Source organism: Manacus candei, unplaced genomic scaffold (assembly GCF_025592945.1).
Source record: "Manacus candei isolate 608988 ecotype Guabito, Panama unplaced genomic scaffold, ASM2559294v1 h1tg000069l, whole genome shotgun sequence".
Taxonomy (NCBI): Eukaryota; Metazoa; Chordata; class Aves; order Passeriformes; family Pipridae; genus Manacus; species Manacus candei.
In genome coordinates, this window is record NW_026138117.1 from 5,174,581 (window position 1) to 5,188,359 (window position 13,779).

The window sequence follows — 13,779 nt, forward strand, 5'->3', positions numbered from 1 at the left end:
ACCTCTCTCCTGTTGCTTGATCCAACCTTATCAAGCTCTATCTTTGATTGTAGAGACACCTTGTGCTGGCAGGTTAATGGATTTTGTCCTCACTTGCTGTTAGCTAAGACTAACTGGAGTGTTTTAATGTCACAAATTCCAGAATGCAGTGGTGGTTGAACAAAAGTGAGTGACATTGTCATATAAACACTCTTGAAGATCTTGGAGTGCTCTGAGCTAATGGTGTGTTTTGGTCTCCCTTCTACCTATTTGCCAGCATACACCATCAGGAGCTGTGCACCTTTGCTGCTGCTGGGCCATGGCTAATTCAGACTACATGGATTTTATCTCCAGCACTCAAGATGTGAAATCTGAGCTCCACTGAAACCCTGGGATCAGGGTAGCATTCTGGTGTCTTAACCCTGAAGTTTCTTTATTATTTTGTTTCCTTTTCCTCTCTGTAGCAGCAAACAAATCCCGAAGTGAAAGTTGTTAGGATTTGTGTAGCTTGTTTGGCCTGTGTTGTTCCAGTATTTCATGGCCTTTGGCCACTGCCAGTAGCAATAGTGTCCAACAAAGTTGTGTATTTACAGTGAGATGCTTTTATCATGCTAAGTCAGCAAATATTTAGACTTGGGTGTGCTGTTGAGTTCCTTTCTTGAGCGTGAAAAAGAAGTTTTTGTGCTTTCTGCAAAGTCCATTGCTATTGGTGGGAAAGAAAGTTACTGGGGTGAAGTATCAGAACCCAAACTCTGTTCTGTAAGCCTTGAAAACCACAAAGAGTAGTGTCTATTTCCATTAAGATATAATAATAATAAATTGGTCTATTTTTATTGCATAACACAATTAAACACATCCCCACCAGAGATGTCTTTCCTTATTAAGGTGACTTGGAACGCTGGGAGTTATTAAAACAATCAACCTTCTCTTGAAGAAAACATCACTCTTCATTGGTTCTTGGTTAACAAACACTCAACAGGAAGTTACCAGAGAAATGTCTTCAGGCATCATGCTGGTGCAGCCATCCAATGCTGCTGGATATCAGGAGACTTGTGACACTTTTTTTGATATCTTCTGTCATGGTCTGACAGGTGCTTAATCACTGTCCTCACTAGTTTGGACAGTCCTGCTCCTTCTGTCTGTCCACACCCACTCAAGTCTGTCCTTTCTGTTGTGCCAGCACAGCTGCCTGTCCAAGAAACCGACCCAAGAACCAAAACAGCTGAAAAAGAACTGCTTTTGTTGTTCTTCTTGGCTAGTTAGTTCTTAGGTAGGTCTGTTTCCTGAACTCTCCGCCATCTAGGAAAACAAAATAATTCTTTTCTGGCACAGGGGAGCCAGGGAAAGAGAGAGTGGATGTTTAAGGTGGTGTTGGATGCACTGCTCCTAAAGCACAGACTTGGCAGGGCTAAGCAGTTGATGGTCTGTATTCTTGTGGCTATACCATTTCCAACACTCAAGTATGGTCCTTTGGAACTCCCTCTGTAGATTGCAGTACCATGTCAGGAATACACTGAGATAACGTTTCTCTTCTCTGGCCACCTGTTTGGGTTTTAAGGATTCTTATCTACACATTGCATCTGATGGACTTTCAGTTGCCCTGGTCAAGGGGTTGAGCAAAAAAAGTCATATCCCATACTAAGCAGCATAGTCTCACACACCAGCTTCAGATGAGGGGTATTTTCTTCAATCAACACAACTTTTCTCATGTTTTTTACCCATTCCTTTCTCTTGCTTCAGCACAATCTCAGTTCTGGCCATTCAGGATGTTAGAGAGAAAAGTATGATGGATCTTCAGGAAAGAGGCAGCAGCCCTGTGTAACTCCTTCACAGAGGGCATTGCACAAGGAGGAAGTCCACATGGGTTCCTGCAGGGACCAACCCTGGAATAAACAGACAAAACATAGCAGCCTTAGGACATTCTTGATGCTGATAGCAATTGAAGGCTAGGATAGTACTGAGGTGGAGTTATGGTGTATGTTGGATACGATCTTACTCTTTGTTTTTCTTAATAGTCCTTACTACAGAAGAAGTACTGAGTTAGATGGTCTGAACCAGCACAGCTGTTGTCATATTTCTATGACTTGAACCATAACAGAAATGCAAAAATGGAGCTAATCTATCAAAATTTGCTGCCATTGCTGTTGGCAAGCATTCTTTCACACCTTTTTTTATGTCATTTATTGATAATTTAATTTAATAAATGGCAATTATTGGAAGGAATCATCTTGTTTGAATTGTAGACTAGTCAAAATTCAGCATTGTCTACTTTTGTCTATCACTACATGTTCCTTTGTGTCAACAACATTTGTTGTCATTGTCCATTTTGTTGCCTCAACAAACTCCCCAGTTGCTTTTTAGCCTTCTGAATATTTGACATTTTGCCATGATTTCAGTTATCCCAACTAGATGTTTCTTGCTTCAATATCTGGTATTTTCATTGTTTATCGCAATAAACATTATTTATTTGTCTTTTCAAGCTTTAATGTACCATCTAAAAAGAAACTCGGTGAAAATCTCCGTGAAACATTTTGCTAGAACAGGTTCTACTTTTGTCATCACTATTTTATTGTCTCAGTCTTTGAAACATAAATATTTATTTTGTCTTGATGCAGATGATACTTTTACTGCTTCCCATTGGACATTTTGACTTAAACTTCTGTGTGCTTCTTCTTTCTCATTATTTTACCCAAAATTTAATTCATTAAAAGTTAACTCCTTTTTTCCATATATTGTTTGACTGAAATGACCAAACCAGAAGAAATAGCAAGAATAGAATATTTTTAGTAAGAATAATGACTGAAAGATTTTAGTATCTCCCAGCTATTTTTTCAAGATTATATAATGTAGCAATTGCTTTACAGATACAGGGTTTATCAACCACAGGGTTGCTGTTCTACTTATGAGAACCTTTAAATTGTGTCTTTCCACCCTTTAGCATATGAATTCATAGAAAATGAGTGCTTTTGCTAGTAATTTAGAGAGAGATTAAATCTGTTTTCTGTTTTTATTTTTTAAGATAAACTACCATTTCTGCTGAGCTCTTAAAATTCAAACTTTGCAGCTATCCAAAGGTCAGATCTGAAACCTGAGGTTTTGCTGGGGCAGGGAACCAGCTTGACGGAAACTTTATGCTGACTTAACAGTATTGATAAACTTTGTGATAGCATCAGGAAGAAAGTCTGTGGAAAGAGCTCTCCACACAAGTACTCTCATTCAGAACACTTCTGGTTGTCTGAAAAAATTAGTATAAAGTAATTTTCATGATCATAGTACTGCTTCTGTGATATCCTGCAGAGCTGAAGAAGTCAGTGCCTATGGACAAGAACTTAGACACACACAACCCCCGAAGGGAAAGGGATGGTCCAGTCTGGTTAGTGGCAGAAGGCAAGGACCTCTAAGACATTCAGAGAGAGTTCTGCTTTCTAAATTGGCTACTCTTGATTGATCCTTACTGTTGAATTTAGAGAGAACTAATGGGAAATGCTTACTTCTACCCCCAGTCATGATGTAAGCTGGCCATCTGTCTTCTGAGAATAGATGTTAACAGAGGAAAAACAGCTCTGATGATACAAAAAATTTGAATGCATGGTGTGCCCCCCCTCAGTTCTTCATTCTCATACTAGCCCTGTGGTTAGAGCAATCATCAGGAAAATCCCTGAAGGAGTGTGTGCTCCCTCAGCTCCTTTTAGGACACTTTCTTTTCTGAGGTACCTGGGCCAATTTGTACCTGGTAGTACAGTTTTGCTTGTTGAAAGCAAATCTGTTGGAACCGAACCCACTTCAGAGGAGTCAGAGCCTCAGAATTCAAATTTCTCATTATTGTCCATCCCCTGCATAGCTAGGGTCAAATTCACTCGCGGTTGTTCTGTCTTCCTCATGATTTATAAGCTCCAACAAGCAGCATCCCAGTTTCAGGGGACAGGGTGGAGGGTTCTTCCTGTGATTCATAAGCCCCTACAGACCTCAGAAGTTGGGTCTTCTGGTTTCTGGTTATGTGTTCTGACTGAAAACCTTGTCTGGTCACTGTGGATTGTTCTCAGTCTGAGCTGTAAATAATTTTGCATTGGAGAGAAATCCTTACCCTTTCCAGAGGATGGGGTTCTGATCCTGCAGAGTGCCTATCTTAAGCATAGAAGAGACCTTGAATGAGTTCAGGCCATGCTGAACATCAGAAGTATGGGATTTTTCCCTGAGGTGTGGGTTAATCCGATTTTCTACATCCCAATTCAGGCAATATTTAGGTAGACATACATGACAACTGGAGCCTGAATGACAGACCATTTGTGGCCATGTCTGTGTTGTCTGAGCTTCAATGGCCTTTTGGAACAGCAAACTGATTCTATCCTTTATAATGCACCTAGATAACCTTTTCCTGGATAATGGAAATGAATACCAGGAAAGAAGCCTCCTGCTAGTCTGCAACTTTAAAATAAGACAATAGCAAACCTTGTTGCTGTCTGGCTGTCTAATGTCTGACCCAATCATCTCCATGTCACCCACCTATCCTATCATATCCCCAGCAGTGTGGGCATGTCTGCACTCGGGCTGCTGGTGCAGTACCGACCTGGCCAGAGAGCCCCCTGGGCTTGGTGGCCTGTCCTGTGATTACTGTGTTACATAGTGTGTGTCTCTGTAATGTTGTCTGAGGATGTCAGACAACTTGTTTAAGACACAAGAGCCTCAAGATCATTACTGAGCTAATCAGTGCTCTGGACATGGGCTGTGGCACTCATATGTGCAATTATCTGAACAAAATATCCAGGGTGGCTGACACTTGCTTAGGAGGCCAGTACACGGTGCATGCTGAGTCTGTGGAATTAAGAGTATGTGAGGGCTTATATGCCATGATTTGTCAGTCTATGCAGGATGGATATTCACTGAACTCAAATGCATTTTTAATATTTTTTAATAATTTTTAGTACTCTACTTGTGCATTAAGGATGTTTATCTACCTGCAAGATACCAACATGCCCACACCAAGTAATAAGACCAAGCATCCTTGAATTTTCCCTCTTTTAGACTTAACTTGTTTCTGCAGTTACAAAACTGCTCCTTTGTAAAGAAGAAGGAATGAAATAATGGTTTATCTATGACACTGAAGTATAGTTTCCACAGCAGCAGAGGGACCCAGAAGTGCTCAAAGCAGCTCTTTTTGTATTCGTGTTTTTTCCTCTGATTCTCCACTTTAACACAAATGGAGTCAGCAGTCGACATGGTGGCTCTGTCAAGCTGTGTAATGTGTCTACAGTCTAGATCTTACCTCTGTGGAACAATGCTTCCTTCATATTTCAATGGCCATTTGAACACAAGGTAAGTTTCATTTAATTTCCTTTTGCACTTGCATGGCACTGACTGACCAGTTAAAAAAACAAGAGCAATGTGAAACAACGATCAATGAGGCAATGCCTATAATTGAAGGTCGTGGCTCCAGAGCTCATATGCTTCTGAGCAGAGTGCCCAAGGGCCCTAATGCCTAGCATAGGTGAATCAACTAAGTGCAGTTTCAACAGAGCTGTGTACTTGAATGTATGGTACTCCAGCGACTGGTAAGAAGTACCAAAGAAGGGACTGTGCCAGAAAGTCTGTTTCCCAAAAGGGCTTTGACATAGCACTAAAACTGGGATGTGGAATGGGAAGTCATCTGTTGGCATAAAATATTAGGTTTCTTTGCTAAGAAATGGAAAATCTTGTCACCTTACATTTATTGCCAGTGTTCAAAATACACGAGTTTCATTGTCTCCTCTCTGGAAAGCACTTTTCCGTAGATCTGCATTACTCTATATTTCTGAGCCACAAAGAATGGAAATTTGCTACCGTGTTTTTTTTTTCCTCAGAAGTTTTTTCTGCTCTGAAGTAAGAACAAGGGGAGAAAAGGAATGAACCTTTTTGAAAAGCACAACTTGAGACCCTGTCCCTTGAGTCTAGGAACAGATCTCCAGCCTCTGCAGGAATTCCTCGTTTCATGGAAGACAAATTTCTCTTTTGTCACTCAGCAAAATTATTAATCACAGTATTTGTGAGATGAAATGAAGTGAAATAACTGACCAAAAAAAAAAGGATTTAAATTAAAGTAAGAGTTAACTACACTTTTTCATTTCCTCTGTTTTCCTATTAATGTAAGAAAATAAGAACTATCATACCAGCTTGCACAACAGTCCCCACCCGCCAAGCAATTGTCTTTATCCCATTGTTAACCAAAAGCACAAACCATTAATAACGGGCAAAAGAGAGGATAATAAACCTTGCCAGTGTCAATCATGTGGCATGGACATCTTCAGTTAAAACAGTTTTTTCAACAGCATCTTCAATGGTGATCAAAGTATCTCTCATTCTTAAATTTGAGTTATGCCTTTTGAAACCAACTGCACATCTACTTTACTAATAACTTCATGTGCAATTAGGTTTGGGTTTTATTTCTGTGAAAGAGTACTGTTTTCTGCTTTAACTATATGCCTGATCGTTTCCCTATTTCTTTTCTCATGAGAGGTACTGAAAAATTGTTTCCTGTGTAATTTTTCCTAATGCTGAAAGTCCTCTCCCTTCTCACCCGCAGAGTGGCAGACAGTTTGATTTATTCTTGTAGCAAAAGCCCTCTTTACCTTTGATATCCTTACTGCTCATTTTAGTAACTTTTTTTCATGCTACTATTTCCTTTCTGTCACTGGATACCAGAATTACACCCAGTTCAAGATAAGGATGTGTTGCATCAGTATAATAACATTTCCTGTTTTGTTCTGTGTTCTTTTGCTAATAACTCTTCACAATCTGTTGGGCCTCTTGACAGCTGCTGAACATCAGGTTGTTTTCAGAGAAAATCCAAAATGACCCTGAGATGTTCCTTCCATGTAGCGAAAGATGATCACTTGATATGTGTGGGTAGGGTTATTTCTCTGAGAATAGGGCTCAATGGCTAAAATAAACAAATAAAGCTAGAGGACACCTGATCTCAGGGCATCTCCCATGAAAATTTATCCACTGTCCAAAAACAATCATTCTGCTACAGAACTAAATGACAGGTGGTCTTTGCATTTCAGTTAATTTCACAGGATCTAGGAAACTTCTAACATTTGCGCCTTGTCCTAGAGCTTCAGTCCTGGACCTGTGGGTCTGGGAAACACAGGTAGATATTTTGGCTGTTGGGCTCTGGTGTACAGGCTGTGATGTGGTGAGAGGAGGGCAGAGAGACACATCTGCTCACGTCATGCAGTACTGAGCACAGTCTTCAATGCTCATGCGGGAGGTCTTGGACAAGCTTGTTTCTGTAGGATGTTGGCTGCAGAGGATAAGTCTAGGAACAGTTTGGCCTGTGGTCATGGACTCTCAGAGCAATATCAGACAGGAGTGTTTGAAACCTGCAGCTCTTGAAAGCGTTGAGGTCCTCAGAAGCTGCTAGGAGACCACAAGCTCTGCTGCTGGCCATGGAAATGAGGTGGAACAGAGATGTTTCTAACTGACATTTTGGATAAAAAACTGACAAGAACTGACCTCCGTTTCTGGCTGGATCTATGCTGAAGACCTGTATTTCTAGTGTAGGTATTGATTAGCTGTGGGTTAACCCTCTCATAGGGGAGGGAGGAGCTTGTGCTCTACTGCCTTGGAGAGCTGCCTCCCAGAAGTCATGGACCCAAAATCCAAAGAATAAATGTCTTTAAAAAATGTTTGCCTAATGTTAAGTAACCCCATCATACATTTCCTGTGTAACTATGGATTGGCTGTATTATACTGCCTACATCCTATGGGGAAAGCAGATGGGGTAGAACGTCTCCTGCGTCTTTCCAGCAACTGCTGCTTCTTATCAGCACCTTGCAGGCGTGTATACAAAGAATCATAGATCTGTGAAGTAGCCCTGGTGAACCCTGCCTGGGTTTGCAACAGGCCATAGTTACATACAAGCTCTTTTCCATGTAGAATCCTGCAGAAATTAGGAGTTTGACCTGGGTGACAATGGAAAAGTGAGCAATTGATACACCAAGACTGTGTTATGCAGTGGGAGTAGGCATGGTGACCATCAGTAAGAATAAATAACTCATTTTATATTGATGGGAAAAGAAGATTGGGTCCTGGAACAGCTCATCTCACAAGATGACTTGCAGGAAATCATGTGGAAAGCTGCAAGAAGGCTTTTGATAAACAGAGGATTCCTGGTTAGTAGGGAAGGCAAAATAGAGTGTGTTGAGTTTCTGTTTTTATGGTGGAAGAAACAAGCCTGATATCTGAGGTAATCAGTGCTAAAAGGCACTCTGCATACCATTTGGTATCTCTAAAGAGATAGGCAACTGTCTATATTCTTAAAATTTCTTACAGCTGGCCAACCTGGGAACATACAGCACAATAAACATCCGGTTTCCTGACATACTCTATCCTAATTTCCATGTAACTAGCTGATGAGAGTCAGGCCCAGAGAAGGTTTTCATGCTGATAGTCCTCCCTGTTTTGACAGGTGCTCTAAGGTCTAAGGATTAGGTGCTTTAAAGTTTTCTGAACTCCAGCAGGGGAATCCTTAGAGTTTGGATACCTGACTGCTTCAAGTATAGAAAAACTAAAAAAAAGGTTGAATTCTTTTATTCTAGAAAAAGTAATTTGGATGAAATTTCCTTTTTATGAAAAGCCTTCTTTTTTTTTTTCCAAAATATTTTAAACTTTTAGGGAATGCAAACTTCAAGATGCAGACAGATCTGATAGTAAACACAATTAGATTATAAAGGAGAAAAAGTTCTTCTAAAAATCCAGTCCATAACCTAGAGAAAAAAGATAAGACATTTTCCTAAATAGTGGTATCATCAAAAACATAAATAATTTTTATAACAAAAACTCTGCTTCTGCATACTTTCAGTATGTCATGACTCTCTGTTGTCTGTAAGACATTAACTTCCAGTAACTCATGTACAGTCACAAACAAACAAAAATATTTAGTAAGAAGTCATTATAAACAATATAATTTATCAACAAATTATCTTCAATGACTTTCCAGAGAGTCCTCATTCATTTTAATTGTGTAAATTAAGAAGAATTGTGTTTAATGCATCTGAGTTATGATTTCCAGAATGCCATGTATTTGTAGACATTTCTTCCCAAGAAATTGTGTAGAAAAAACCTCTTTATTCTCAAGACAGAGGTCACATAAGAGCAACAGTGATGTGCTGAATAATTGTTTCCACAGTAATGAAACACAGAGTGGGCACTGCATGGGAGGAAATTAGCTTCCCGTGCACTCCAAGGGGAAGATTTGCTATAAGGACCTGAGACTTCTGGGATTAATCTATGCTACTACATCAAGCAATGTGTTCCTATGCATCTCATGGCCTTAAGTTATCAAGCATAACTTAAAATTTGGAAGATTTCACTTGCACACATCTTGTCTGTGTTGTGAAGTTATTTAGGCACAGGAGGGCTGGTTTGTTTGGTGTTTCTTTTGTGGAAAAACCTCGGACAGGTTTCTTGCCCAAAGATAATTGCCTGCTCAGACTCACTCTCACCTCTGTATTTTAAAGTATTCTAGCATCCAAGGACAGGACCATCTGTGGGAATGGAAGATCCTGAAGACTCAGTGAAGTATTTTAATTTCCATAAGAGCAACAGATCTGCTGCACCAATTCTCTCCCTGGTGGGCTTTGTGGTCTCCCCTCGGGGATCCTGCTGGTGGCCTGGTGACATTCAGACATTCAGAACAGCTGCTATTATTTTCATTCTGGCCGGCTGTATCCAGACTCTGTGGGATGGAGGTGCAGCTACTTTCCTTTTGGGGCAAGGCATGGAGCAGAGAAATTGAAAACTTCTTTATGAAGGGAAACTGGTTTTAAGACACATGGGCTTTGTTAACGATGTTATGTTTTTTGTTTTAATATTGTCCTTGCCCTGACAAGCATAACTATCACTGTTAAGATCTTTTCTAAACTACTAGTAATCAAATAACATACCAAGTAATGTATGAATGTGCAACCCTGAGGAAATACATGCCATCCACATAAAAAAGGACAGATATAATTCTTGTTATTTTAGCCAATTGCTTCCTTCAAGATGGTGTCACCTCCATTTTGCATCCTCTGAACTTTAATACACTATCTGGCAACTACAGTGGATTTGAAAACCTTATAAGAGATTTGATATCTCTGGTTTGGTGGAATGAAGGAGAGAGATGAGTATGGTAAAAATACTGATGGCTTTCTAATACGTTAAAACTTATTAATCCTTTCCCATCCACATGCATGTCCTCACTGTTGTCCGAGAGCTTGCCATGCCAGTTGACCTTGACTGGCTACCAAGGCCCCATTGAGCTGCTCTATTAACCCTATCCCTCAACAGGACAGGAGGAGGAAATACTATTGAAGTCCATGGGTTGAGATAAGGACAGAGGGATCACTTACTAATTAGTGTCAAGAGCAAATCAGACTCAACTTGGGGAAATTAATTTATTGCCAGTTAATAACAGAGTAGGATAGTAAGAAATAAACCAAAACTAATCCCACCTTCTCCCTACCCCTCCCTTCTTCCCAGGCTCATTGCCAACTCTTCTACCTCCTTCTCCCAGGTGGCACAGGGAGATGGGGAATGGAGGTTTCAGTCAGTTCATAACATTTTGATTCTGCTGCTTCTTCTTCCTCACACTCTTCATCCACTGCAATGGGGGGTCCCTCTCTCAGGAGACAGTCCTTCACAAACCTCTTCAATGTGGGCTCTTCTCATGGGCTACAGTTCTTCACAAACAGCTCCAGTGTGGGTACTTTCATGGGCTGCAGCCTTCAGGAACAGACTGATCCTGTGTGGTTTCACCACGGGCCACAGGACCTTCCAGAACACCTACTCCTGCATGGGCTCCTTTCAGTGGCCTCAGTCCCAGCCAGGAGCCTGCTCTAAGCATGGATCTCCATAGACTACGGCTTCCTTCAGAGCACATCCACCTGCTCCACTGTTGTCCTCCATGGGCTGCAGGAGGGCAGACTCTGTCATCACGATTTTCTTCATGGGCTGCAGGGGGATTTCTGCTCCAATGCCTGAAGCACCTTCTCCTTCTGCTTCTTCACTGACCTTGGTCTCTGCAGGGTTGTCTCAGTCTTCTCTCACAGTTGCTGCGCAGCAATTTTTTACCCTTTCTTAAATATGTTACCACAGAGGTGCTACCAGTGTTGCTGATGGGCTCAGCTTTGGCCAGCGGTGAGTCTGTTTTGGAACTGCCTGGGACTGGCTCTATTCAACATGGGAGCAGCTCCTGGTGTCTTCTCACAGAAGTCACCTCTGTACCCTCCCAAGTTTTGCCACATAAACCCAATACACTCTGGTTAGGCATATATCCCTCCAACAGTATCTTCTTGGGATGACTGTCTCAAACTTCTCAACGAAAGGAACCAGCAGAGCTATTTGGGGACCAGCCCATTCTTCTTATCACAATGTGAGTGGTAATAGGACCACACGATCAACAATAAAGACCAAGGCAACTCTTACCTTGGGAGAAGTCCATCCCCATTACAATATTAAAAACCTTGAAAAATCTTTCTGATTTCGCTTTTACACAAAGCACAAGATGCCTTTGTTAGCCTCAGGAAAGGCACTATGACACAGAGGAACAGGAAGGACACTGCAACCTCAGTAGGGTGGATCCCCACCAGCTAAAAAAAATTAGATGTAACAGGTGGGGACACACCCAACATCTTCCCCTGCTGTCCCACCATTTGCTGCCAGTGCTCCCTGGGCTGGCTCAATGAAAGTAGAAAGCAAAATCTTTCCTGACAGGGCCACCTGTGTCCGGATGTTCCCTACTGTGTACTGATGGTCTGCAAGCAGGGAGCAAAAATTTTACACAGCAAGTATTTCCTGCCTAGTAGAGTTAGGTATTAGACAAGTAGGACTACCATGCTGTTTGACTAAACACTGCTTCTAGAAGCAGAGTGAACCCTGAAGTTGCTGAATTGCTGTTTCCCTATCTCTGCTTTTTATCTGAGGACTTTTTCTGTGTTACTATTTTTCCTCTGTCATGCTTGAATGCCTAAGTATTAAGATGTCAGTAACTTCTTTTGATTTGGGTTTTCAGTTTTGGTATCTCACATGCTTTAGTGTGCATGCTTTTCACGGCCTAGAAGTAATTTTGTCAACACAATTGAGTTAAATTCATAGTCATGCTGCACCAAAACCAGTCATTGAACCATGGACAGCTGAATCTCTGGGCCATTGACTCCTAGTGCTGATAAGGACTTGCAGGGTCAGCTACAGCATCGTGATACCAATACTAAATTTTTCTCTAATACCAAGTGGCAGCTCCACTAGGTTCCTAGGAAACTCTTCCAGTGCTTCACTACCTTCCCTGTCAACAGATTTTTCCTGCTGTCTTGCCTAACTATTCTCCGCTTCAGTTTGAACCCATTACTTCTTGACCTCTTTGCTTTGAGAACAGATGATTCCCTTGCTTGCTGAAGTGCTATGCATACTGGCTGCCAATGGAGCATGATGCATCTCACTCCTCAAAGAAATCTCTTGAGGTTGTAAGCACACTTTTCCATATACTTATCAGTAGAATTTTTTTTAAAGATGGGCCAAAAGTTACAAGGCATTCAATATTGATTGTAGTTTCTTATGAAAGCTGCAGAATGGCTTTTGCTCAGCTGGCAACTATCCTCTCTAGCCAGGAGCTCAATTCCTGCCTGCACCATGATCTGGGAACAACCTGGGCATGGGTAGCAAACTACAGGATGAAGGGCTCTTCTGAAGGGCTCTTCTGAGCTGTGCAGCAACACTATAAGACTCTCTGATCTAAGTTTCAGTGGACTTTATGATAGAATAACCTATTCTGTGTCCAGGCAATGGAAGTTAGCTTTACCTGAATATATTCAACCTTTCCCCAGAGTAACCTAACATGTTGTGTTTAGAGGATGTTGAACCTGCCACTGAATGCAGATGGTTACGCCAGACTTTTTTCCAAGTCTCTCACATCAGGAAATGAGGAAGACCTTGATGTTGATGAAACTTCACAAACCTGAGCAAGGAGTAGTTTGTGAACTTTTTAAGATAGACACTGACTGGTTGACCAAAGCATTGTGAGATTTCATTGTTGCAGGTGGGGTTTTTTTAGCTCTTTTGCATCTTCTGGGTCATATGAGAAATGCAACCCCCAGACCACTTCAAAGGAAGCGCTGCACCAAGAACTGGGGAGAGCAAGGGTGTGACATCAATAAGATTTTTGCATACTGGAGTAGGATTGGTACATCTTTGTGTATTGATGTGGAGTTGCTGCATGCTGACAGTAGAGTCCCAGGAACACTGGAAGGGACAAATGGTATTCATAACTCTGCCAGGGGAAAAAAAAAATAAGAGTTTGAATAACCACAGAATAAAATCTTTCCCTCAGAGACTTAATTTAGCTGATGATGCAGAAAACTGGTTCCTCAGCACCTTCTTTGTTCAGTTTAGCTTCAGTGAAGCAGTTTCCTTCACTAAAAACTATTCCTGATTCACCAGGGAATTTTAGAGCTGTTCTCAAGAAGCTTTCACCTGACGAGACCAGGCAAAGCTGTCACTTGTTTTCAAGCAGAATGTTTCAAAGCAGTTTCTGTCATCTGAGTGTCCCTTCTTTGTCCTCCCCAGCCAGTACATTTATTGCAATATAATGGTACTAAAATGGAATAATTTGCAATTAACGGAAAAACTATGCTAGTGGTAAAAGATATCTGATTGATTTGAACTATGAGATGCCACCTCTGATAGATATTTAAGGTAATTACTACAGTCATTTGCATGTTCTGCTCTCTTCAGTGGGAGGTGTCTCAGGATTAAGCAGTGTATTTTGCTATGCAGATATGAACTGCACAA